The following is a 26,803-nucleotide window of genomic DNA, read 5'->3' as shown; positions in this document are numbered from 1 at the left end:
GACAGCGCAACATTTTTCTTTTTTACATATTTATTTAGTATTGATTTGTGCAATACTGTGAGCGTGGCTGTCGTTACCACTGAGTCATATGTAAGTAATAAGTGATTTACACTTAGCGCCGATAGCTCCTATTATTAGAAAGATACATTTTCCTAGTGGATACATATTTAAGAAAGAAAACCCTACTTGGTGCCTAATAAATAATTTTATATTGTAGAAATAATACAACATGTATACTAGTATACTAGAAGTTTCATATATTATCTCTCTTTGCTGTTCTGTCTGTACCTGTCTATTTGAATCAAATCTTGGTCCCTTGCACTTCAGTAGAAGGGCAACATAAGCATTTCATGGACCGACAGAACACAGATTAAATTCAATCATTACGTCGTGAACAGTTCCTGGCTATTTTATTTCTACATGAGTCTGTTAACAGGCTGGCTTCATGTATTAAGCCATATTTATGGTGTCTCGGAAAAAAGCCCAGTCCTTTCTATTGCAGACATCAAGCTGTCAGGATTAAACAAACAATTTTTTTTTTAAATTTCATAAATGAGATAAAAACAAACAAGGAAAGGCGGTAAAACAGTATACACTGCTATCACCCTTTCTTAGTACCTACAGTTGCATGTTAACACGTTCCCTTAAGTCCCAATGCTAGTCCCAACTTTAAGGGTTAAAAGCTTGTTAAAATATATGTGAACCCTTACCTTGTAAAACAGCCTATTCAGTTTAAAATAGGAATCAAAGGCAAAATATTTGTGTGTGTGTATATATATATATATATATATATATATATATATATATATATATCATTTTAAATACTTTTTTCTTTATTGTCTAAGTGATCACATGGCGCTTAGAGAGCTAAGGGTGGAGAAAGAGCAGTACAGTGTGGGGGCGTGACAACACAAGTCTGACCATTGGAGTATAGAGAGGTTGTTCTCCCAGCACAGCCAGAAAACTGACCACACTGGAAAGGATGTGCTATTTTGCCTACCATGGTCAGTTTGAAATGGGAAAGTAGGGGGACTGGTAGAAATATCAGGTATTTCACACAAAGGAAGCAATTCAAATAGAATTGCTGGTTCTTTTACAGATGTATCATGGGTTCTTGGACCCCAGGTAAGCATCAGTTAAAAACATGCTGTATATGGGAGCTATTTTACCTCTCAAAAGGGTTTTAATTATGTGCAACTAATAGTGTCGGTGCGTCCATTAAAGGGGGGCATGGGCACCGCCCCCTCTCTCCAGCCACCCCCTCTGTGTATAATGGATAGATTCATGCATGTCCCACAATTACTTCTGGTTTGATGGACAGTTCTTCTCCCAGCAGGTTGGCGTGGCAATGGGGGCAAAATATGCCCCCAGCCTCGCCAACCTGTTTATGTCTGATTGGGAAGATAGACGTGAGTTCAACATCAATAGACCCCAATTGATTTTCTATCGAAGGTTTATTGATGACATCTTGTTGATATGGGAGGGATCTAAGGAATCTTTGGAAGTATTTCTGGAACAGTTAAACAGGAATACAAACAATATCAAGTTGGAATACCAGATTAGTGATAAAACAATCAACTTTCTAGATGTCACTATAGAGAGAGTGAATGACACGTTAAAAACCAAGGTGTACTTTAAACCGACGGACCGCAATAGCTATTTGTCCGTGGCAAGTGGACATCATCTATCATGGATAAAAAATATTCCGAAGGGCCAGCTATTGCGGATCCGTCGGAATTGTACTCTGACGGAAGATTTCTTGGATCAATCGAATGTTCTGAAGGAGAAATTCATTCAGAAGGGATATAAGGAAGATGTACTAACCAAAATTGTACAAGAAGTAGCCAAAATCCCTAGGGAACAATGTTTGAAGGAAAAAGAAGTACAAAGAGGGGACACCCAACATCAATTGAGTTTTATATCTGGGTTTCATTGCCAGTACAGAGAAACTGAAAACATTTATAGAAAATACTGGTACATCCTCTGTAAAGACAAACACTTGGGAGGAATACTACCAACACAACCGAAATTCATATATAGGAGGGCCCCAAGCATAGGAGATCAAATAGTGAAAAAGATTTTGGATCCACCAAACCCAAGGTCTTTGTCCTTTAATTTTAGAGGTTTCTTCTGTTGTAGGAAGTGTGTTTGTTGCAAAACAGTGAAGGTTAGTAATAGAGGTATTACAAGTGTCACCAACAGAGAAGGAGACAGGTTCGAGATTAAAGAATTTAGCACATGCACTACTACACATGTGGTCTACCTTATGTGGTGTCCCTGTGGTTTGTATTATGTTGGTAGAACCAAAAGGCAGTTGAAGATCCGTATCAGTGAACACTTGACCAACATCAAAAATGGATACAAGTACCACAGTGTATCCATGCATTTTAAGGACAAACACCAACAGGACCCATCTCTGCTACAATTTTGTGGCATCGATGTGGTATATCCCTCTTGGAGGGGCTCCAATAGGGTAAGAGATTTGTCACGGAGAGAAACGGAATGGATATTCCTTTTTAAAAGTCTTACCCCGAGAGGGCTCAACATTGAACTGGACCTTAATTGCTTTATTAATGATTTTTAGTTGATTAATTCATTTTTTATGTCTGACAGAAGATGAGTGTAGGATCCCTCTTTAATATTGATGTACCCACTCTGTAATGAGTGAGAGCCTAATATTTGTTTAAAACATGATTTTTAATGCTTTTAATGACAATTTGTTTTAAATGACACAATTGTAGAAGTAATGAGGAATAATAATAGCTGTTATTCCAATAATTGCTGTTCACGTATAGGAACCAATAGTTTACAGATATGTCACTATTTGGGTTCAGAGTCATATCATATATACTTTTAATTTTTTATTATAGAACCAATACAAGAGATTTTAGGGTTACCAAGAACTGGATTAGAGAAGTCTGATTCTATTTTTTATTTTGTAATTCTTCCAGCCATTTCCATTTGCTTTATTCAGTATATTATTTTATTATTTTTTTTTATGTCATATATTCATTTTGCGGATATTTAGTTTTTAAATGTCAATAGGTTGTGTTAATAATAACCGGATTGATAATTTTATAATGTGCATATAACATTTTATGTAATATGTGTGTTAGAATACATTGTTATATAATCTTGTGATTAGCACACTGAGAGTTCTTTGATAAACATGTCAGGGTATTTCAGCGCTGTTGGATAACCCACCGCTCTGAGAAGTTGCAATGAATAATGGTGATGGGGCAGAGTGGTGGTGACAATCTGATACCGCTACATGAATAACCAGTAACAAGAGACCGGCAGCCGCGAATAGCGGGGGTTTGCACTCACGGGGACACTCCTAGAGCGCAGGCGCGGAATAAACAGGTTGCGCACTATGACATCCCTAGTAGATTAGAGATGAGAGGAGGTATAAAGGGAGACTGATGTCTAGAGCGGCCTATCCCATGATTAAGTTACAGGCGTAACGAAACATGTCGGGGGCGTGGCCGAGCGAAGGATAAACACCACGTACTAGTGACAGGAGGAAGCAAGCTCTGCGGTTCACCTATCGGGGGAGACGGTGGGTCCATCTCACAGGCGGGTGAGGAAAGGGTGAGAGAGATTTCTTACACGCCAGCTGTGGCAGGGTCCGCCGTGACCGCATACCCCCTATGAGGTTTATCCAAGTTGCTGTGTTGGTATTGCATTATACAGATTGCCGTGGAATTTGCTGTGCTTTTATATTGTGTACACAATGTGAGTGGAACTTTTGGAGTGTGATTTGAAGTATGTGTTATTAAAAGTTTTACGGTATCACACTATTGGGAGTCTTCTTTCATTTACATATGGAACGAATCTCCGGATGGAATATATTTAACCCTTACCAGTAGCCTTAAACATCTATGCTTTATAGCCTCATACGAAAGTGGAGGCATAAGGAGCTGGTGAGTGGCTGTCCATTGGGAGAGGGATCACTGAACACACAGGTGTGGTGGAAGGATTAATTACACTCCAGGAATATAAAAGGACTTGCTGTGGCACAGTTGATGTGTTTTTATGATCACGATCACGGACACTTTGTACACATATGTGTATTTTCTACAGATTTTATTTATTTTTTGATATAGTCACATAGCTATGGTGTGACATTCAAAGACTGTCATTTGCTTTGATGCTATACATTGTGTGTATAGAGTCACTGTATAGGGATTGACACATATAATTTTGAGCAGTATTGGCACTGAGTCACTTTATGTACTGTGTTTTGTTTGGTGTTTTTTATTTCATTTGGTTCATTATTATTACTTTATTTATTCATTTTTGTATATATTGTTCAATATACACTCGTAAAAGTGTGTTCACTAGATTAGATAATTCACTGTAAAAGGTGGGAATATTTTTTGGAGATAGCGCCACGTTTTAATTCTTCACGTGGGGTGCAGTGCACTATTTTCACGTCACAGATTTAAATATTTTTTGTAGATTCATGCATTGCATGAATCTATCCATGGCCGCTGTAGTCAACCCCTATTCAGGCATCCAGGCCCCTTTTTGGATGCCGGGTGCCTGAATTCCAGCGGCAGGGGGTGTTTTTGAAGCACCTGATTAGAGCCAAAGGCTCTAATAGGCTTCAAAAAAGGTGAACTGCAAGCGCAAAGCATTGCGCTCGCAGTTCATCAAGGTGTGCGAGAAAAGCAAATGAATATTCACTTTTCTAACACTGAACCACCTCTCAGCCAATCAGGTGCGTAGGTCTGTTACCTGTCAACTGACTGGCTGAAACCACAGGCACTACAATTGGGCGCCTATCGGAAGGAGGGGAGGAGACGCACAGAGGACACAGGAGCGCGCTGTCTCACCCGCTGCAAGGTCCCACCGCTCACCGCTGCCACCAAGACAGGGTAAGTGCCAGGCAGACGGCGAGCGGGCAGGGGAGGTCACAGTGGCACTATTTGATGGGTACAGTGACAGCATTTAATGTGGCACTATTTGATGGGCACAGTAAGAGCATTTGATGTGGCACTATTTGATGGGCACAGTGGCAGCATTTGATGTGGCACTATTTGATGGGCACAGTAACAGCATTTGATGTGGCACTATTTGATGGGCACAGTAACAGCATTTGATGTGGCACTATTTGATGGGCACAGTGGCAGCATTTGATGTGACACTATTTGATGGGCACAGTGGCAGCATTTGATGTGGCACTATTTGATGGGCACAGTGGCAGCATTTGATGTGGCACTATTTGATGGGCACAGTGGCAGCATTTGATGTGGCACAGTGGCAGCATTTGATGGGCACAGTGGCAGCATTTGATGGGGCACAGGGGCTGCGTTTGATGGGCACAGTGGCTGCAATTGATGGGCACTGTGGCTGCGTTTAATGGGCACAGTGGCTGCGTCTGATGGCACAGTGGTTGCGTTTGATGGGAACAGTGAGGCTGCAATTGATGTTTTTTTTCAGAATTTTTCCCCCAAAAGTTTTGAGCACCAGCCGCCACTGGCAACTAGTGTTGTGATCCAGGCATCCTTACTAGAGAACACAGGGGGTTATTTGCATGGTGCAAAATTTGATGCAGCTCTGCAAAGAAACCAATCAATTTCCAGGTTTTATTGTCAAAGCTTACTCGAAAAAGCTGAAGTTAGAAGCTAATTGGTTTCCATGCACAGCTGCACCAAATTCTGAGTGCTCCAGGTTTAGTAAATCTCCCCAACAGTGCTTGACCTTTACCACACCAGCAGCACAGTTTGAAAAAAACACATCAGGCAAATTTCACCACAGCTTGCTAAATGGACAATGAAGAAGCAGCAAAACACTGATGATGCCATTACTCTCATTATGCTCTGCCAGCTTGTTCACCAGCAACACCTTTGCACTGTGCATGCTACAGAGCCTGAGTGGATCAGATTTCTGTTCCTCCTTCTTCCAGTCTAAGTGCTGCAGGAAGAGAGATTGCAGGACACCAATATCTAAATAAATTCCTGTACTTACAGCCAGGTTTTTGCTGAATATGTTTATTTTTTATGTTCTTCAGCATCTAGTGGCAATAATGGAGTATTTTCCTGATTGAGAATATTTCAGGAAAAAAACACATTAAGGCATCTGATGAGCATAGAAAATAATCATTAGGTTAAATACAGGGATTATTTGTGATTATCAAACTGAAATAAAAAAAACTGCTTTTGCTCAACCATCTCATATTAAAAAGTGTTTGTTAATACAACTCGCTGTATCCATAAAAAAGACAAAAGAGAAGGAAAACCAGTATTAAAACCAATCATACAATGACACTCATACTAGTTAAAAAGCAATGTCCACCTCATAGATGCATGTATCTATGACCACAAGCAACAGACAAATATCATGAGCCCTGCCCTAGTTTTTTTTTTTTTTTTTTTAGTACTCGCCGATACCAATTACCGATACCTACCGCAACTGTTTTGAGTACACTTCAACTGTCAGCAATGGTACAAGGTATTGAAAAGTCATTTACAAATGTAATACATTGATTTTGTTTTTTAATTTTGCACTTTTTTAATGTGAAATGTGTAAATATATGTTAATATATATGTGTGAAAATATTCACTAACAAAGCAAACAAAAAAAAGTTTTAATTGTTTATCGTTCATAAAAAAAAAAGCAGGAAAATAATAATTAAATGGTGTAGAATAGGGAGTTAATTAAGGCTGATTAGAGTAAATTAAGGGTTAATAAGGGGTTAAAAAGAGGAACATTTGTTCATCCCTACTGACAGCTCAAAGAACCGAGCCTGAAAGTATCGGTTTCAAGTATCGGTGCATTTGCACGAGTACTGATACTTGTGCAAATACTCGGTATCGGCACCGATACCAATACTAGTATCGGTACAACCCTACTAGCTCGTATTGCCACTATGAGGGGATATATGTATGCGGGTTCTAATGGTATGGGACAGATACTCCTGCAAAGGGTAGTCCAGTGTAATCCTTGGCACTGGGTAGCTTCACGTCGGAACCTGCAATTCCTGGATGTGATTAGTAAAGTTCACATAGTTCATGTTGAGAGTGTAACAGCTGGATAATGGTGAAAAAGCTAAGTGTAATTGGAAGTGGTGCAGTGGTCCAGAGGAGGTCTACTATTCAGGGTTCCAGGGATATGATGTTATGAAGTTATAACCACAAGGTCAAATAGCATAGAATTCCATGTCTTGAATTACCTCCCTTGCACTGTAAAGTCAATCACGATAATGAAATCACTCAGCAATCTAGAGCTTTCAGTCACAGTCTTGAAAGGACCAATTGTAATCCAAGAGTAATCAAATAAAGTCCCACATCCAGGAAAAGTATAAATATACTTATCAGGTCCAGTTGTTCACAGATATTCTATAATCGATGAAAGAGACATCCATTGCAGGGTGTACCGTTCCATAAGTAGAATATGGATGACAAATGAGTCATAGTGGGGAGGTGGAATCTGGCATAGCCTGACCAGTTTCTCCGGCCTCTGCTGGCTGCTTCAGAGTCTGGTGGAAACCTCCAGCACTAGCTATTTTTGCACTGCTTTGATCTAGGAGCCTGTGGACATTTTAGATTTAGGGACTTTAAACGTTAGTAAAAAACCCTACAAATGTAATATCTCTTTCAGTTCTAAACATGGCATAGCAGAGGTATTAACTCCTCTCCTGCTTAATTCAAACATTATGATAAAAAAGTTTCTGCTAGAGCTGGGCTTTTGAATTACTATCAAGAGCAAGTTCAGCCAGAAAAGGATTTGTATGCTTGACAATGTTTTTATGTATTGTATTACATAATAGTAAAAGTTGAATACACTATGAGTATGGGGAATTTTTTTATGAACACCATTCCCATACACAGTTCATTTTACCAGTTACTGAACACTGAACAAAATAAAGCCAGAATTTGTTTCATTGGCATCCATATAGTTAGCATTCACATTGAATGTTCTTGCATGCCTCTGATGTAATATACTGTATATAGATAAACTTAGATGTCATAGCAGCTGAGCATTGCTCACCAACATACAACTGTGTCACTGTTACAGGTAGGATGCTAAAAAAAGAATTGCATTTCCCCTTTTTAGGTATACCCCATGCCAGCTTTTTGATGGGTTATTTTTAGAAACCGCTTAATGTTTAAAATAATGGAAAAACAAATCATCTAACAAGGGCATTCTTGGTTCAGACGGCTTCTGAAATTTTTGAAACAAAAGAATGTACAGTATATATGGTATCAAAAGACATATATTATGATGCATGGGGTTAATGAGTAATTTCTAGAAATTATGCTGCAGTCAAGTGAAAAATATGCAAATACTTTCCACAGATGCTATTCAATAGAAAAAGTTTAAGTTGTTGGTTAAGAAAACAGTAAGAGAAAATCTACTTATAAACCAAATGTGTAGGAAAAGGGTATCATGCGGAATGGTGGTGTCACGTCTAACCCCACCACAGGTGATCAGACACTATAGCTAGCTACTGTGTTCTTCACCTATAGCAGCCCCCTTTCCCATAAGGCAAGCAGGCCTACGGGTACTTGGTTGCCCCCAAGACTTATACACACTGCTGTAGTGCCTGGCCACAACGCCAGAGCAGATGTGAACTCAGCAAAGCAAATAGATACTTGCGGTTAGCAGACAGATAATGTGGTTCTATGACAGTCCAGGTAAAAGGGAGGCTGAGTTCAAGGAATAGTCCAATAATCTGGTCCAAAGTCATACACAGGGAAATCCAAACTAGCAAAGCAGGGCAGACAGACAAGGAGCTTGATCAGGAACAACACATGTATCACTCTCTATCACAAGCACTGTAATGAGGTTTTAGCTGGCTTATAACAGGCTTGGTTTCTACCCAGAGACTAATCACATTAATCAGCCTGCAGGTGGATAGACAGACAAGGAGAGTGCCATAGCCAAAATCCCGGATGTTGGAATGAGGAACAGGAGCACTAGATGCTAGTCACCTAGTGACATTGCTGCCCCATCCCTCTCCTGCTGCAGGAATAACCAGTATATCTATATACTATCTGTTTTGTCTCCTAATACAGGCCCCCCTGTCTCTGTGTTTTATTTTTAAAAAAATCCTCCTTTACCATATCTCACGGCGGCTCCCGGCAGGCACGTGACCGGCCTGTCTCCTCTCTTCTCTCCTCCTCGCGTCCCGTTGACGTTAGCGGGGAAACCTTGGCCCCGTCCGCTGCTTCTGTCAGACGGGCAGAGAGGAGACACGGCCGGTTACATGAGCACTGGTAGCCACCGTGAAATACGGTAAAGGAGGGATTTTTTAAAATAAAACACAGAGACAGGGGGGCACTGTATTAAGAGACAGAACGGATTATGTGTACATATGAAAGTGTGTTAACAACCACTTTAGCAGTATGCTGTCACATTTAAATTTTCAGGATGGAAGACCTGGTAACAGTTGGTGCAGAGAAAATCATAATAGTGGAGGCACTTATTTCAGACCTTTGATTGAGGAAGTTGAATGAAGAAATTCAAGCTAGGGCAGATGTAGGTGACTCCATGAGCAGGAGTATCTGAACCAGGCTATAGTTGGAGCAGAAGTTGGGTCAAATGGGATCAAATGGACCTTCTGACCTGCCCACATTATGTAAGGGTTTTGCTGGAGAGCAGAGTCGAGGAAACACATATTGATCTCCAAAGCTACCTACATTATGGATGGAAATTGCCACAAAGCAAGTTTTTCAAATAGAAATAGTCTGTAAAATCTGACAGCTCAACAGTTTTAGAAAGATGTAGGCACAGCACTTTCAACTACTTTCACAATTGTTTTGTAGGTAAAGCAGTTTAAGCTTAAGCTGATTTTCAAGCCTGCTTTCTTTTGCATTTACTTCTTCATTTTTATATGTAACTCTTGTAATTTTTAGGGGATATTTATAACAAATTAAGGGGAAAAGGAAAGTGAGCAATCAGTTTTCACCTTTAATTGTTTGGGAAACTGAAACTAAGAATCTGGTCACTGTAGATATCCGTTTTCCCTTATTTTCTTTTCTCCTGGTTTTTAAAGCTAGCAACACATGTATAGATTTCTTTTGTTCAGCCCACTGGCCGAATGAAGGAAATCTAACAGATTCTTCCATCCACACCAAATAGCATGGATGGAGGAATCCTCCCTGCCACTATTGTATTCTGATAGCCGACACCAACGGCTGTCAGAATTCCTGAACAGTGACTGCCTCTCATTGAATGCAGCCGTGATTTGGCCAACAATTTTCCACCCGACTTCTTCAACAAACATTGAAAAAATCAACAATTATTAATTTGAGTTGTGCTAAAAGAGCCACCCACAGCTTAAATTTGGTCCAGTTCAGCAGAGATCAGTTAAAATTTGTGCCATCCATGGGAGCATTTATAAATAACACTTATAGTCAGTGAGGTAGTTCTTGCAGGTCGTTTCTCATTTACTTGTTTGGATTTATTGGCTTACGGAGTACTATTGTTACTAATTTCAGAACTAGGCAGAATGATAAATGTAAATCTTGAAAGTTCACCCACATCCTCCCTTTGTGAAAACAAGAGGGTTGATATTTAATGTAATTAGAAGATCTGGTAACAATATTTGCACATGTTACAATTCACACAACCCACATATGGACCAGTGCAAAATGAAATGAGTTGTGTGCAATGTGCATCATTTTACTGTGAATTTAATTAATTGTGTTGTCAGTTATCACCCTTTAAATTTTTAGGATATTTGTTAGAGCCCAAATAAACATAGTTACATAGTAATTCAGGTTGAAAAAAGAAGCAAGTCCATCTAGTTCAACCAAGAAAAAAAAATAACAAAATCATACAATCCCATATACAAAATCCTATACCCAGAGTTGATATGGAGGAAGGCGAAAAAACCCAGCAAAGCATGATCCAATTTCCTACAGCAAGGGAAAAAATTCCTTCCTGATCCCCGAGAGGCAAACTGATATTCCCTGGATCAACTTTACCTATAAATGTAAGTACCCAGTTACATTATGTACATTTAGGAAAGAATCCAGGCGTTTTTTAAAGTAATCTACTGAGCTGGCCAGAACCAGCTCTTGAGGGAGTCTATTCCACATTTTTACAGCTCTTACTGTGAAGAAACCTTTCTGTATTTGGAGATGAAATCTCTTTTCCTCCACACGTAAAGAGTGCCCCCTTGTCCTCTGTGATGACCATAAAGTGAATAACTCAACACCAAGTTCACTATATGGACCCCTTATGTATTTGTACATGTTGATCATATCCCCCCTTAATCTTCTCTTCTCAAAAGAGAATAAATTCAGTTCCTCTAATCATCTCTGATAATAACATAAATTGTCCCAGAGAAAAACACTGTCTTTTGCTAGCAGTAGTTAAAGATAGTTTGTTGGGATGAATAAAAAAGCAGCACAAAAAACTATGATGAACAAAATCATTTCACTAGAAGAAATGGAAACTAGTGTGTTATGGAAGATCTAGGGCCCAGTCATACTAGATACTGTGAGGCTGCTATTTCAAGCCTAGTCCCAACACATAAATAAGGCAAATGCTTTGTTTCTAACTGTGACAGTTCTTATCACTGCATTGCTGTGATGTACTGAAATGTATTACTTTTTTTTCAGAGCAGTGGGTTCAAATCTGTTAAATACTGTATATTTCGGTTGAATTGAAACAAAAAACGTTCAATATCTTAAAGGGTCATTCCACTTGTGTGGTGAAAAATATTGCAAAAAAAAATAACAATAATAATATAGCGTATACAGTTGTGACACAAGCCATATTGTATTAGAATATTATTAAAAATGACCTTTCCTTTTCAATCTGCAGTGCTGTCATTTTCTGTAAAATGCAATACAATATGGCAACCTTGGGGCGTTCTGTACACAGATGGTGTAGGAAATGCCCCTCGGGAATGTCATTTCCTGCTCGTATGATTGGCTCACCGATTTTCCTAAAAGTCTACGCTAAGATACAAATCTCTCTACAACAAGTATTTTAGTTTTAGTGAGATACTCCCAAAATGTTAATCAAATCTAAAAGAATTCAGACCCTGCCACTTTCCGTTAGAGCCCTACAAGTGCAGCAGCTGTTTACTAATGAAAAAATCACTGCCATTTAAGCTGCCCATAGATAGGTAGAATTTTGAACAAAATCAAACCTCTTAGGAAAATAATGTTCTAAAAGTTTATTTTTTTAAACATTAGTGGTTCAAATCAACATTCGTTCTCAACTGCAGTGATGAGAAAATTTGAAGGAGCAGGATAGAAATTTTGCAAAAATTAACGAATTGCTAACAGTGTATATGGTTTCCATTTGGTAAAGTTCATTTCAAAATCAAATGTTCAAATCAAATGAAATTTGAATGACTTACGATGACATATGTTCTGAGAATTTTCGTACAAATTTTCCTAAGACTCTTACTAAGAATTTTCATTTGAAATTCTATCTATGGCCAGCTTTACATTCACATGGACACAGGCAAACAGCTTCAGAATAACAAAAAACAGGAATCTGCAACAAAGTTTGTTTAAATTCCTGCAATGTACATTGATCACCCAGAGGGTACTCAAAAAAAGTCGAGTTACTCTTTAACAAGTTAAGGACAGGATTTGCCCCTTAATGACCAGGCCATTTTTTGCTCTGCGTCGCTTTAATTGACAATTGCGTGGTTGTGCGACGCTGTAGTTGTCCTTTTTTTCCCACAGATAGAGCTTTCTTTTGGTGGTATTTGATCACTTCTGTGGTTTTTATTTTTTGTGCTATAAACAAAAAAAGACTGAAAATTTTGAAAAAAAAAACAATATTTTTTACTTTTTACTATAATAAATATCCCCCCAAAAAAGTGTAAAAAAAAAAAAAAAAAACAATTTCTTCATCAGTTTAGGCCAATATGTATTATTCTACATATTTTTGGTAAAAAAAAAAAAAAAAAAAACTCAATAAACGTATATTGATTGGTTTGCACAAAGGTTATAGTGTCTCAAAATAGGGGATAGATTTATGGCATTTTTATTATTAATTTTGTTTTTTTACTAGTAATGGCAGTGATCAGCGATTTTTAGTGGGATTGCGACATTGCAGCGGACAGATTGGACACTTTTGACACTTTTATGGGACCAGCGATCAGTGCTAAAAATAGCCACTAATTACTGTATAAATGTCACTGGCAGGGAAGGGGTTAAGACTAGGGGGCGATCAAGAGGTTAACTGTGTTCCCTGGGAGGTGTTTGTAACTGTGGGGGAGTGTAGTGACTGGAGGAGGAGAGAGATCTCTGTTCCTAATCACTAGGAACAGCAGATCTCTCTCCTCCCCTGACAGAACGGGGATCTGTATGTTTACATTGACAGATCCCCGTTCTGTCTCTCTCAGGAATGATTGCAGGTGGCCGGCAGACACCGCGGCCGGCGGCCACGAGCAGCGGCTCCGGCGTCACACAGTGGGCGCGTCCCCTAGAGCTCTTAACGTACAATTGTACAATTATGGAGATTCGCCCAGAAGAGCCAACCTGCCGCAGTACAACTGCGGTGGCTGGTCTTAAAGTGGTTAAGGTAATTGTCTTTCTATTGCAACTAAAGCCTGGCCATACATGGATTGAAATCTGGTCGGTTCAGCAGGGACCAGCCACGTTTCCATCCATGTATGGGCAGGCTGATTGTACCATCCATCGATCAACTTGGGTACAACCAGCCTGTTGGATTTTTTATAGCTATAGCAGTAATCATGGTTTTCTGCCGTGCAGGAGGCCCCCCCCCCCCCCCCCCCAACCGGCAGAACACAATAGCTGACTGTCAGCACTTACTGTGTTGATGGGGGAATCGAGTGATTTTCTTTCCCTCCACCCGGAACAAAAGAAAATGGAGTAATCTACGGTCTACTTAAGCAGAAAGGCTGTCCCCTGCCAGCATCTACAGAAACAGACTCTTGCACTCTATTGGCAAACAGTGGTCACACCTCATAATAATTAGATCTAAAACTCTTTGATCAGCAAAGTTCATGCTCTTTGAAACACTGGGTTTTCCAGATCTCTACAGAGTGATCACTGCATTCTGCAACATGATGGCATGGGACAGGCTCTTCTACTCAGGTTATAGATGCTTTAGAAAGAAAATAAACGGTAAGATATCAGACACCTTTTGCTTTGATGCACTTATTTAACAGATTCAAACTGAGAGTTCAATTGATCTTAAAGAGATGATGACTACTCACCACACTTTACACCACTGGAGTTAGCAGCTAACCAGTCTGACATCTAACAGTTATATGTCATGATGCCGTTATCGTTACCAAGGTAAGAGGGTGTCTATGATTCTAAATGCTTCAGCTTGTTTAGGACTCAGATATCATAGTGTTTACCAATGCAGTAAATGTATAACTGTGTAATTCTGTGAAATTCCTACTCTCAAGAATGATAGATAATTAACAGAAGAATAAACATGGGGAATGTGTACATATGTTGTGTGTGTGTGTGTGTGTATAGATATACAGTTGTGCTCATAAGTCTACATACCCTGGCAGAATTTATGATTTCTTGGCCATTTTTTAGAGAATATGAATGATAACACAAAAACTTTTCTTTCACTCGTGGTTAGTGTTTGGCTGAAGCCATTTATTATCAATTAGCTGTGTTTACTCTTTTTAAATCATAATGACTACAGAAACTAGGCAAATGACCCTGATCAAAAGTTTACATACCCCAGTTCTTAATACCGTGTATTGCCCCCTTTAACATCAATGACAGCTTGAAGTCTTTTGTGGTATTTGTGGATGAGGCTCTTTATTTTCTCAAATGGTAAAGCTGCCCATTCCTCCTGGCAAAAATCCTCCAGTTCCTGTAAATTCTTGGGCTGTCTTGCATGAACTGCACGTTTGAGATCTCCCCAGAATGGCTCAATGATATTGAGGTCAGGAGACTGAGATGGCCACTCCAGAACCTTTACTTTTTTCTGTTGTAGCCAATGACAGGTCGACTTGGCCTTGTGTTTTGGATCATTATCATGTTGGAATGTCCAAGTATGTCCCATGCGCAGCTTACTGACTGATGAATGCAAATGTTCCTCCAGTATTTCTTGATAACATACTGCATTCACCTTGCCATAAATTTTGACCAAATTTCCTGTGCCTTTTGTAGCTCACACATCCCCAAAACATCAGCGATCCACCTCTGTGTTTCACAGGAGGAATGGTGTACCTTTCATCATAGGCCTTGTTGACTCTGTTCCGAATGTATCGTTTATGGTTGTGGCCAAAAAGCTCAATTTTGGTCTCATCACTCCAAATTACTTTGTGTCAGAAGGTTTGAGGCTTGTCTCTGTGCTGTTTGGCGTATTGTAAGCAGGATACTTTGTGGCATTTGTGTAGTAATGGCTTTTTTCTGGCCACTCAACCATGCAGCCCATCTTTCTTCAAGTGCCTCCTTATTGTGCATCTTGAAACAGCCACACCACATGAGAGTCCTGTATTTCATCTGAAGTTATTTATGGGTTTTTCTTTGCATCCCTAACAATATTCCTGGCAGTTGTGGCTGAAAATTTTAGTTGGTCTACCTGACAGTGGTTTGGTTTCAACAGAACCCCTCATTTTTCACTTCTTTATTAAAGTTTGAACACTGCTGATTGGCATTCTCAATTCCTTGGATATCTTTTTATATCCCTTTCCTATTTTATACAGTTCAACTACCTTTTCCCGCAGATCCTTTATCAATTCTTTTGCTTTCCCCATGACTCAGAATCCAGAAACGTCAGTGCAGCACTGGATGAAAGATGCAAGGGTCTGTCAGGAGTCCAGAAACTCATTGACCTTTTATACACACACATTAATTACAAGCAAACAGATCACAGGTGAGGATGGTTACCATTAATAGCCATTCAAACCCCTTTATGTCAACTTGTGTGCATGTTATCAGGCCAAAATCACCAGGGTATATAAACTTTTGATCAGGGTCATTTGGGTAGTTTATGTTGTCATTATGATTTAAAAAGAGTAAACACAAACACAGTTGATTGATAATAAATAGCTTCAGCCAAACACTAACCATGAGTGAAAGAAATGTTTTTGTGTTATTCATATTCTCTGAAAAATGGCCAAGAAATCATAAATTCTGCCAGGGTGTGTAAACTTATGAGCACAACTATATATATATATATATATATATATATATATATATATATATATATATATATATACATACACACACTGTACTGTATATACAGGCTATGCATATGTATGTTCAGGAACCTGCCGAATACTGAATTCATTTTCTTGTATAATGTATGTAATGCAAATCTGGGTTTTCCATTTGGCGAAATTCTTCTGTCGGTAGAAAGAAAATAGAAATCAATCAGACAGCTACTTATGTTTGGTACTGTATGCCAAAATAAACTCCCAAGTTCCAAGTACATGTTTCTGGTCTTTGTTCAACAGAAATGCACGTCTCTCTAAAACTCTGTCCTGTAAGGGCTGCAGTATATAAACTGCTGTTTGTTCTGGAGTAAACCCATTTGCAACTAAAAATTCCCCTCATATTTCCCAGGATTTTTACTGTGAAATAGCAAAATGCAGACTGTATGCTAGTTGATAATAATGATAATTATGATGATGATTATTTCTTTCTCATCCATTGAGGCACACGGGATGCCTTTAACCATCAGGTCATACTGCCACCTGCAGGAAAACTGGACTCTGGCAAACAAAAAAAAAAACCTGTGGGCCAGCCTGTGATAACTCCTACTATCAGCATGCCTAGGAGCATGGATATCCTTTCTGCAGCTGTGCTGCTGTAAAAACGAACTATTATTTTTCTAGCACTTTTTTTTCTTTGATTTCCCTTTAATCAAAAATGTTCTTCACACTGCTGCTGGAGGTTATATTCTGATTTGCAGTTATCCAGCATGGCTACCCCAAGTTTGGCTTTTAAAGTACCGCATCTGGACCTTGCTGGAGATGGCCTGAAAATTACTTTCAGGCATTGGGTTTCACATAGGGTATGTTAACTCATTTTTGCCAGTTGCTAGTGCCATTCTTTCCCACCATTTTTTGTAATAGAGGGTATTAATGCTTTGGGGCCGAGTGCTGACATCATCCAGTGATTGCAGCATTGTGTGTGTGCGCTCTACACTCTTTTATTCTGCCATACAGTGTCTTTTGCTTGAACTTCCAAGTTAAAAGAGACAGATTCAGCTTTTATTAATGATGCACATACCGTTCTGAAGCTGGAGAAGCCTTTTGCTTCTACCAGTACTATTTCTAGTCTTGAATCATTTAAAGAGTGACTCTTCTTGTTGAGAGAAAAAACATTCCCCTCTGGGTGATCAATGTACATTGCAGGGATTTTGACAAACCTTGTTGCAAATCCCTACCTTTTTGGTGTGAAGAAGTAGCTGTTTGTTTCACCAAAATGATTTAATATTCATCCTGAATGGGATTGACTGGTTCTTTATAAATCGCTGGTGCACTTTCTGTTTTCTAATGAGGAAAGCTGCAGTGTTTGCATCACTTTTAGAAGTAATTAACCTTTAGGTAGTATCAAGCATGAAATTACATTTTTGTAGGTTGCCAAATCACATTGAATTTTACAGATATAAAACATATCCAATAATAAAATCGAAAACATTTTATTTCTTCATAAATATAGGTCAATGTGCATTCTGCTACATATTTTTGGTAAAATAAGCATATATTGATTGGTTTGCGCAAAAGTTATAGCGTCTACAAACTATGGGATATTTGTATTTATTTATTTTACTAGTAATGGCAGATGGAAACTGGAATTTTTAATATTTTTTTTTTATACTAGTAATGGTGGCGATCAGCGACTTATAACGGGACTGCAATATTGCGGCGGACATTCTGACACTTTTTGGGAATCAGTGACACTAAGTGCTAAAAATATGTACTAATGACACTGGCTGGGAAGGGGTTAAACATCTAGGGCTATCAAAGCGTTAACTGTGCCTAACCAGTGTTTTACTACACTATTTGAGGTGCTTTTACTAGGGGAAGAGATGGAATTTATTCTCTGCTTTGCAGGGACACTAACTCCATCCCTTCCCCTATCAGAACGGCAATCTGCCTTGTTTACATAGGCAGATCGCAGTTCTGTCTCACTGCCCGACAATCAGCAGAGTACCTGCCAGCCACCGATCAGCTTCCGCTGTGTGTAATGGCAGCTGAAGCGAGCCACCAGTGGCGTGGATGCGTGCCCCCTACCCGAAAGTGTCAGATCACGTATATATAAAACTTTATATATACAAAACAGTAAAACTGTTATAGGGTGGTCCGGAAGTGGCTAATCAAGGGAGTGTGGAATTTGTGCTTATATGCACGTATTTGTGTGCATAGGTGCAAAATTACTGACTGGCAATGCAGATTTCTGTAGTATTCTTTTACTGATCTATATGCTAAGTGTGTTTACACGCCTGTGTGTACAGGCACATTGAAAATAATTGTCTGCATTAAAAAATGCCTGCATGCCTAAAAACTATATAAAGTTAAGCTGACAGTCTATACGACTCTGCATTTTCTTACTTCATCTTTTTTTTTTTTTTTTTATGTTTATGGTCATGTTACTAAGTACTACCCATTTACTGATATAAAGCCCACTTATGCCCCGTACACACGGTCGGATTTTCCGAAGGAAAATGTGTGATAGGACCTTGTTGTCGGAAATTCCGACCGTGTGTGGGCTCCATCACACATTTTCCATCGGATTTTCCGACACACAAAGTTTGAGAGCAGGATATAAAATTTTCCGACAACAAAATCCGTTGTCGGAAATTCCGATCGTGTGTACGCAAATCCGACGCACAAAGTGCCACGCATGCTCAGAATAATTAAAGAGATGAAAGCTATTGGCCACTGCCCCGTTTATAGTCCCGACATACGTGTTTTACGTCACCGCGTTCAGAACGATCGGATTTTCCGACAACTTTGTTTGACCGTGTGTATGCAAGACAAGTTTGAGCCAACATCCGTCGGAAAAAATGCATGGATTTTGTTGTCGGAATGTCTGAACAAAGTCCGACCGTGTGTACAGGGCATTAGGGTTCTTGTCCCTGAGATGCTAAAAGGATAGCTGTGCTTTCATAACAGAAACAGAATCCTTCCCTCCAGGTTTTGCACTTTTTCTACATATGTAGATCTTCGATGTTAAACCAAAGGGAGCCACAGTGCCTCACTGCACAAAGTCTATCAGCTAGGCTCTGCTTATATCGAAAAAATTCAATTTACTCTTAAGGGAAGACCACCCACTGAACAAATAAGTGTAATAAAATAAGTCACCACTGAATGTACCATTGACACTTGATTTGCTTTGAATGGCCAAACACATGTTAGTGCATTAGTCAATACCAATTTTATTGCACAGGAGGGAAGCTGGATGAATATTATACTACTTAAAATTTAGTTCTACTTTGCTTTTAAAAATGGACCTAGACTTAAAGACGAAATAAAACACATATTAAAAGTTGTACTTAAATAAATAATTAGGTGAAATAGAGAGAGACCAAAATACTTGCACTTTTCTGGGAAAAAAAATGCTGTTTCTAACTCCTATTTGGATATCATGCATACAAATGCTATTCTGACTCACCCTTTCCTTTTCAGAAAAAAATGCTACTTCTCACTTCTGTAAGTGCTAGTCGTGTGACCTAGGATCAGCTATAAGATTGGCAGAAAATCTAAATTATGTGCAGGTATCTGAAGGCTGCCAGTTTATCAAGGATAACAAAAAGGCTGTTGTTGCTTGTGCTCAATAGCTTAAGCTGAAATTTACACACACAACTGAATGAGTCAGAGCTGTGACTTATTCCCCCAACTGTGCATAGCTGTATACACATTTTTCACTGGAGTCAGAAAGGAAACAGCTTCTCCTTTGCCCTCTTTAAAAATAACATGGTTCTCTGGCGAAACCTGTTTCATGAGTACAACTTGTATTTATTATTTTATACTTCATACATATAGTAAAAACAATCTACATTAGTAAAGTGGTTCTAAAGGCAGAACGTTTTTTTACCTAAACACGTTCTCTGCATTAAGATAAAAAAATAAACACTTCTGCATCCAGGTCTTGAATATACACTATTATAGTGGTTCTAAAGAAAGAAAGTTTTTTTTTACCTTAACACATTCTCAAACCTGCTGCTTCCACCCCCCCCCCCCTTACCCTTATACTTACCTGAGCACCATTTTGATCCAGCAATGTTCACAAGAGCAGCAGCTCTCTCCAGTGAGCAGAGAGCGGGGGGCAGGGCCAAGCTGTGCTCTGTGTGTTAATGGAAACGGCTCGGGATCGAGCTCGCATGAGTGCCCCCATAGCAAGAGGGTTGCTATGGGGCACTTGGCGGGGAGGAGGAGCCAGGAGCTCCAGCAGGGGGCCCCAAAAGAGTAGGATTGGGGCTCCTCTGTGCAATACCATTGCACAGAGCAGGTAAGTATGACATGTTTATTATAAAAAAATTTGGTTTACAATCACTTTAATTTTAAAATGTAAATGTAAAAAATAAAATGAACCAAAATCAGTATAATTTCCTTTTGAATTAACATTACAGGCTGCTTTATGCTTCTTGCCAGGCTCAAGTGTTAATGGTAGAGTTACAATTTTTGCCTGCTATGTCTGTCTATAGTTAGAGCTACGTCTCCGATTATATGGAGGAAACCATTAATTGTAATTTATCTTTTTTGTCATGCAGTTGCCTAGTGACGAATATATATGTCAGTATACTTTCACATTTCATTTTTAAATATACTCAAGCACAAATGTGCAGTAAAACTTTAACCCCTTGCCGACCGCCCTGGGAATGGCTCCCCTGCATGAATCGCCGTAGCTCTACGGCGGCTGCTTTAAGGTGTACAGGGGCGTGCCCGCCGCGGTATTAAGGAGCCGGTGCATGTGCCCGGTGGCCGCAATGTGCGCCAGGCACACGCGATCGCTCCTGACACACAGATCCATGTCCTGTCAGGGGAGAGGAGACAGATCATGTGTTCCTAGTATATAGGAACACTGATCAGTCTCCTCAACTAGGCAGTCCCACCCCCCCACAGTTAGAACACACTGAAGGAACACAGTTAACCCCTTAATCGCCCCCTAGGGTAAACCCCTTCCCTGCCAGTGACATTTAGACAGTAATCAGTGGCTATTTTTAGCTCTGATCCCTGTATATATGTCAGTGGTCCCAAAAAAGTGTCAAACGTGTCCAATTTGTCCACCACAATATCGCAGTCCCAATAAAAATCGCAGATCGCCACCATTACTAATAAAAAAAATAATAATAATAAAAATGCCATCAATCTATCCCCTATTTTGTAGACGCTATAACTTTTGCGCAAACCAATCAATATACGCTTATCGCAATTTTTTTTAACCAAAAATATGTAGAAGATTACATATCGGCCTAACTGAGGAAAACATTTTTTTGTTTTTTAATTTGGGGATATTTATTATAGCAAAAAGTAAAAAATATTGTGTTTTTTTATCAAATTTTTTTGACTGACCACTGCAAATTTCAAAAATATATCTCATAGTTTGTGGACTTTTGTGCAAAGCAATCAATATACGCTTATTGGGATTTTTTACCAAAAATATGTAGCAGAATACAGTACATAATGGCCTAAATTGATGAAAAAAATTGATATTTTTTTTTTTTTTTGTTGATGAATGTGTTATATATTTTTTTCAAAATTGTCAGTCTTTTTTTGTTTATAGCGCAAAAAATAAAAACCGCAGAGGTGATTAAAATCCCACCAAAAGAAAGCTCTATTTGTGGGAAAAAAAGGATGTACAGCGTCGCACGACTGCGCAATTGTCAGTTAAAGCGACGCAGTGCCGTATCGCAAAAAATGGCCCGGTCAGGAAGGGGGTAAATCCTTCCGGGGCTGAAGTGGTTAAGCAGTATATTGAGAATGTATAGAAGTGACCTTCTTGACTTGAAGAAAATCATTAGCTATTAAGAGCTGTTAATGAACATGATCTAATATAAATGTGGTTTGCATTATGGAAATGTAATTTAAAAGACTCAACCGTGGATATATCAGCTTCATGGATCCCAATACTGATGTTTAATTAGCACTATAATTTACTGTGGTTTCTTCATTCCTTGGCATCGGGATTTAATTGTTTCCAGCCACAGCTTTGTAGGAGACCATTGATGAAAAGGTAGATGTGCCTGTTCCCTTGCCAGCATGTATTTTACTGTCTACAAGTGCAGTATTCAGCAGCTTCACACTGAGTATTAGAAACTATGCATTTTATTGAAAAAAAGCTGTATACTTTGCATACTGGTATAATACTAATCAAAGGCTCTAGTTCCATGGTTCGGCTTAAACTTCTCAATGTTCTCAGGCTAGGGAGGTCTCAGAAGAAAATTTTTAAAAAAAAAATATTTTTTTTTTTTTGCATGTTTTTCATGTTTACTTACTTTGTTAATGTTTTCGCTTCCTGTGCTGTACACATCCTGTAAGACTCTTTGCAGAAACTTCCTGTGGAAATATGCATGCACCAATAGGGATGGAATATTACAGTTTTCTATGGAGACTAGGGCATATAATGCCAGTGCATGGAAACTTGCAATCCAACTCAGGAGTGTGCAGAAAATGGGTGACAACACTGCAGTAGCAAGCACTGTCTGTGACTTTATTGCAGTAAATAGAACTACATTTGCCGAGATGTGACCTTTATCTAGTGTTGTGCTTTACCAGACGCCTATCACAAGCATTGGATAAGTTAATTTCATGTCAGAACAGGGATCTGCTTTGTTTACATAGGCAGACTCCCGTTCTGCCTCTCTGAGGAGCAATCGCGGATGGCCGGAGAACATCGCGGCCACCAGACCTACGCATAGGCTCCCCCGCCTTGCGGCGGGCACGCGTGTCCAAGCCTGCAGTGTCTCGTGCACGAAACAATGTGCGGGTACAATAGGATGCCCTGCCGCAGTATATATGTGTTGGGCGGGCCTCAAGTGGTTAACCCTCTGTTTGGCCGATCAGAATATATATTGTGGCCTTGGGGAGATTAAACTTAAGCAGTAGGTGCTTTTACAATGAGTTGTGGCAGTCCAAAACTGTATTTTTATTCAAAAAATGGAAAATTCACATACACATTAGTTGCCCAAACAGGGGTTTCTTCCACACAATATCCAAATAAGGAAAATGCTGAGCCACCTGGCCCACTTGTTGGGAGCACTGCTACTCCTCTTACCAGTCCCTCTAATGCCGCGTACACACGGTCGTACTTTTCGACCGGACTTGGCCAACGGACCAAATCTGGCAGACAATCCGATCATGTGTGGGCTTCACCGGACCTTCAGCGGACTTTACCAGTCGCAAATCTGACGGACTTTAGATTTGGAACATGCTTCAAATCTTTACGTCGTAACTCCACCGGACCCAGAAATCCGCTCGTCTGTATGCTAGTCCGACGGACAAAAACCCACGCTAGGACAGCTATTGGCTACTGGCTATCAACTTCCTTATTTTAGTCCGGTGTACGTCATCACGTACGAATTCGTCGGACTTTGGTGTGATCGTGTGTAGGCAAGTCCGGTCGTTGAAAGTCCACCAAAAGTCCATCGAAAGTCTGTCGAAAGTCTGTCGGACGGGCTGTCGGACTTTTGTAGCTGAAAAGTCCGACCATGTGTACGCGGCATAACTGTGTTGTCCAGCTCTCCTGGATCACTTGTCTGTCTTAGCGTTCAGTCGTAGCATCCTGCTGCATGGCTTAATTCTGGACTATAGATTAGGGTTCTCCTGCCACCCGAATAGGAGCCCATCTGACTCCTGGAACTGAGACCTCCTGTCCTGTCACCTCTGACCCCTCGGATAGACCCTCTGTCTCTTGGCTTCTGGCTGGGGCACCTCTGACCCCTCTGTGAGTCCCTCTGTCTGTTGGCTTCTGGCTGGGGCACCTCTGACCCCTCAGTAAAACCCTCTGTCTCTTTGCTACTTGCTGGGGAACCTCTGACCCCTCAGTGAGACCCTCTCTCTCTTGGCTTCTGGCTGGGGGGCTCTCTGACCCCTAGGTGAGACCTTCTGTCTCCCACACTGGGAGCTCTCAGCTATCCTCAGACCTGAGTATTTAACGACCCTGCACACCTGTGTATTCACACAGATTGCAGGCACCTGATAAACTCTGGACACAGGATTGAGAGTTTCAATCCAGAACTACAGAATCTGGAGAAAGCCAAAAACACAGCTTTCTCCGCTCAGAAACAATAGTCTGGAATGTCGCAGTAACCCTTAATGCGAATCCTGTGTCAAATCTTCCTATATTCTCACAGTGACAAGGACTCTCACTGTCACTTTATATATATATATATATATATATATATATATATATATATAAAATCTCATTTGAAAAAGATAAGTTGACAGAGACTTCTCAGCTCGCTGTACATGGTTCCAGAAAAAAACTACAGTGCCTTGCAAAAGTATTCTCCCCCTTGGGTTTTTACCTATTTTGTTACATTACAGCCTGTAGTTCAATGTTTTTTTTAATCTGAATTATATGTGATGGATCAGAACATAATAGTCTAAGTTGGTGAAGTAAAATTAGAAAAATATATACATAAAACTATTTTTCAGAAATAAAAAAATGATAATTGGCATGTGTGTATGTATTTACCCCCTTTGTTATGAAGCCCATAAAAAGCTCTGGTGTAACCAATTACCTTCAGAAGTCATATAGTAATTAGTGAAATGATGTCCACCTGTGTGCAATCTAAGTGTCACATGATCTGTCATTACATATACACACCTTTTTGAAAGGCTCCAGAGGCTGCAACACCTAAGCAAGAGGCACCACTAAACAAACACTGCCATGAAGACCAAGGAACTCTACAAACAAGTAAGGCCCCTTTCACACTGGGGCGGTGGGTGTGTCGGCAGTAAAGCGCCACTAATTTTTACAGTTTTGAGGCCTGCAGATTATTGTGCTTAATATCCATTATAGATAGTTTTATCTTCAGCTATTCATTTGGGGTTCCAGACCAGGTGAGGACTGGCAATTTGTTAACTGGCATTTGCGAGTTCACTGCTGGTATTCGTCACGAAGACTGGTGTACCAGGCTGGTATATTTATGAACTGCAATAAGCACTTTGAACTGTACTGGATATAACAATAAACTTGATTTCAGTCCAAGCAGATTGTACACTTGGCCTGCAGCATAAACTCTGATATCAGTGCATGTCAATTACTGTCCATCTGAACTCCAAAAATACACCATTTAATGCAGCTATATATTTAATAATACATTATTAAATGTATTTTAAAATGTAATCTGTGCGAGGATCTGAATTTGAATTGTTTTAAACCTTTTGCAGTCCACCATGCAGCTGAACTCACACTGCAAGAGGGAGAAGCAGCACAATGTGTTGTGATGGTGCTTATATGCTAACAGGTCGCATGCTGATAGAAGGAGAAAGCAGAATAACAGAGAGGAGTTCATCAGTCGGCTGCTTTTCCTTTCACTGTCCAGTCACTGGCTGGGGAAGGGACAAGACCAAAGTCTCCTGTCCTGCCCCACTAGGTTGTGCTGTATAGCAGAGCTGTGTAAGTTTTGGGACCAGATGGACAGCAATACAATACCTTTGGCAAGTAAAACATCTCTTGTATTTCAACTGTGTATTCAGCTGTTTGCCTGGAGTTTGAGCTTTGAAAGTTAAAGTGTTACTAAACCCAGGACCCTGCATTCACTATATCTGGTCTCTCACAGTACACAGAACATGGAAATGCAATTAGTTTAGTAAATATAAACTGCTAAATACCTTTTCTCATCAGCAGTGTATAGCAGTCTTGTGGCTTCTATCAGTATCTGGTTACAGCTTGTAGGAGGAATTTTCATTCTACTCTGACTGTTCTATCAGGCTGCAGGACCCCTGACCCTCTGTCTGGACAGTGCTGATTGGCTCTGTGCTGATCACATGCACCCTCCCAAGAAAAGAAAAAAAACTCTCTAGCAATACACAGCAAATTTAGCATGTGCAGCTTTCCCCCAAGGCCCTGTTCTATAATCAGCTAGATTGGGGACAGTGGAAGAAGGGGAGGATCAGAGAAGACAGGATCAAAAAGCCTTTTACACAATGCAGGGGATTAGGTTCCACGGTAAATATAAGGCCTCATGCACACTGGATGTTTTTACAGCTGCTGTTTTTGGCTTCAGGCATATTTTTCTACAGCCAATAAACTCCCCAGCATGTTATCCTATGTATGAGTGCACACATAGGCTGTTATCAGCAGTTTTTGGCATGGGTGTTGTCTGCTGAAAATGGGTCACAGAAGTGCAGAATGAACTGCACTGCTATGATCCACAGGAGAAGTACAGCTAAACAAACTTTGGCTGTATGTCTCCTTTAAGTATTTAACCAGATGAGGACCACCCCACGTACATTTACTTTGGCAGGGCGGCTGCTCTGTGCAGGATCACGTACCTGTATGTGATTCTTTACTTACGGTTCTGGGACGCGCAAGCTTGCCGCCGGCAACCTGATCCCACTGTGATTGGACACAGCGAGTCCAACGAATGCGATTTCCGCCAGGACCCACCGATCATTCGAGGCACAGGCAGAACAGCAGTTTGCCTATGTAAACAAAGCAGATCGCCGTTCTGTGACAAGGGAAGGCTATGATCCTGTGTTTCTGCTAAGCAGGAACATGGATCTCTGCCTTCCCATAGAACAAGCACCCCCCCCCACACACACACACACAGTTAGTAAGCACTCCCTAGGAACACATTTAACCCTTTGATCGCCCATGATGTTAACCCCTTCCGTGCCAGTGTCGTTAGTACAGTGACAGAGCACATAGCTCCCAACTGTCCCTGATTTCAAGGGACTGTCCCTGATTTGGAGCAATGTCCCTCT

General features: G+C 40.1%; 1 protein-coding gene across 7 annotated transcripts in view; it reads left to right on the top strand.

The window, feature by feature from the left end:
* The window catches only part of ATXN1 (ataxin 1), a 440,770-nt gene that overhangs the window by 356,171 nt on the left and 57,796 nt on the right, over positions 1 to 26,803 (top strand). The window contains exon 6 of one of the 7 annotated variants that reach the window (XM_073631104.1): positions 6,383 to 6,456. The exons of the other annotated variants lie outside the window; for them this stretch is intronic. The gene's annotated coding sequence lies outside the window, so the exon portion shown is untranslated. The remainder of the gene's footprint in view (positions 1 to 6,382; positions 6,457 to 26,803) is intronic. 7 annotated transcript variants of the gene reach the window in all.

Source organism: Aquarana catesbeiana, linkage group LG05 (assembly GCF_042186555.1).
Source record: "Aquarana catesbeiana isolate 2022-GZ linkage group LG05, ASM4218655v1, whole genome shotgun sequence".
Taxonomy (NCBI): domain Eukaryota; kingdom Metazoa; phylum Chordata; class Amphibia; order Anura; family Ranidae; genus Aquarana; species Aquarana catesbeiana.
This window is presented reverse-complemented; position numbering and strand designations above follow the sequence as displayed.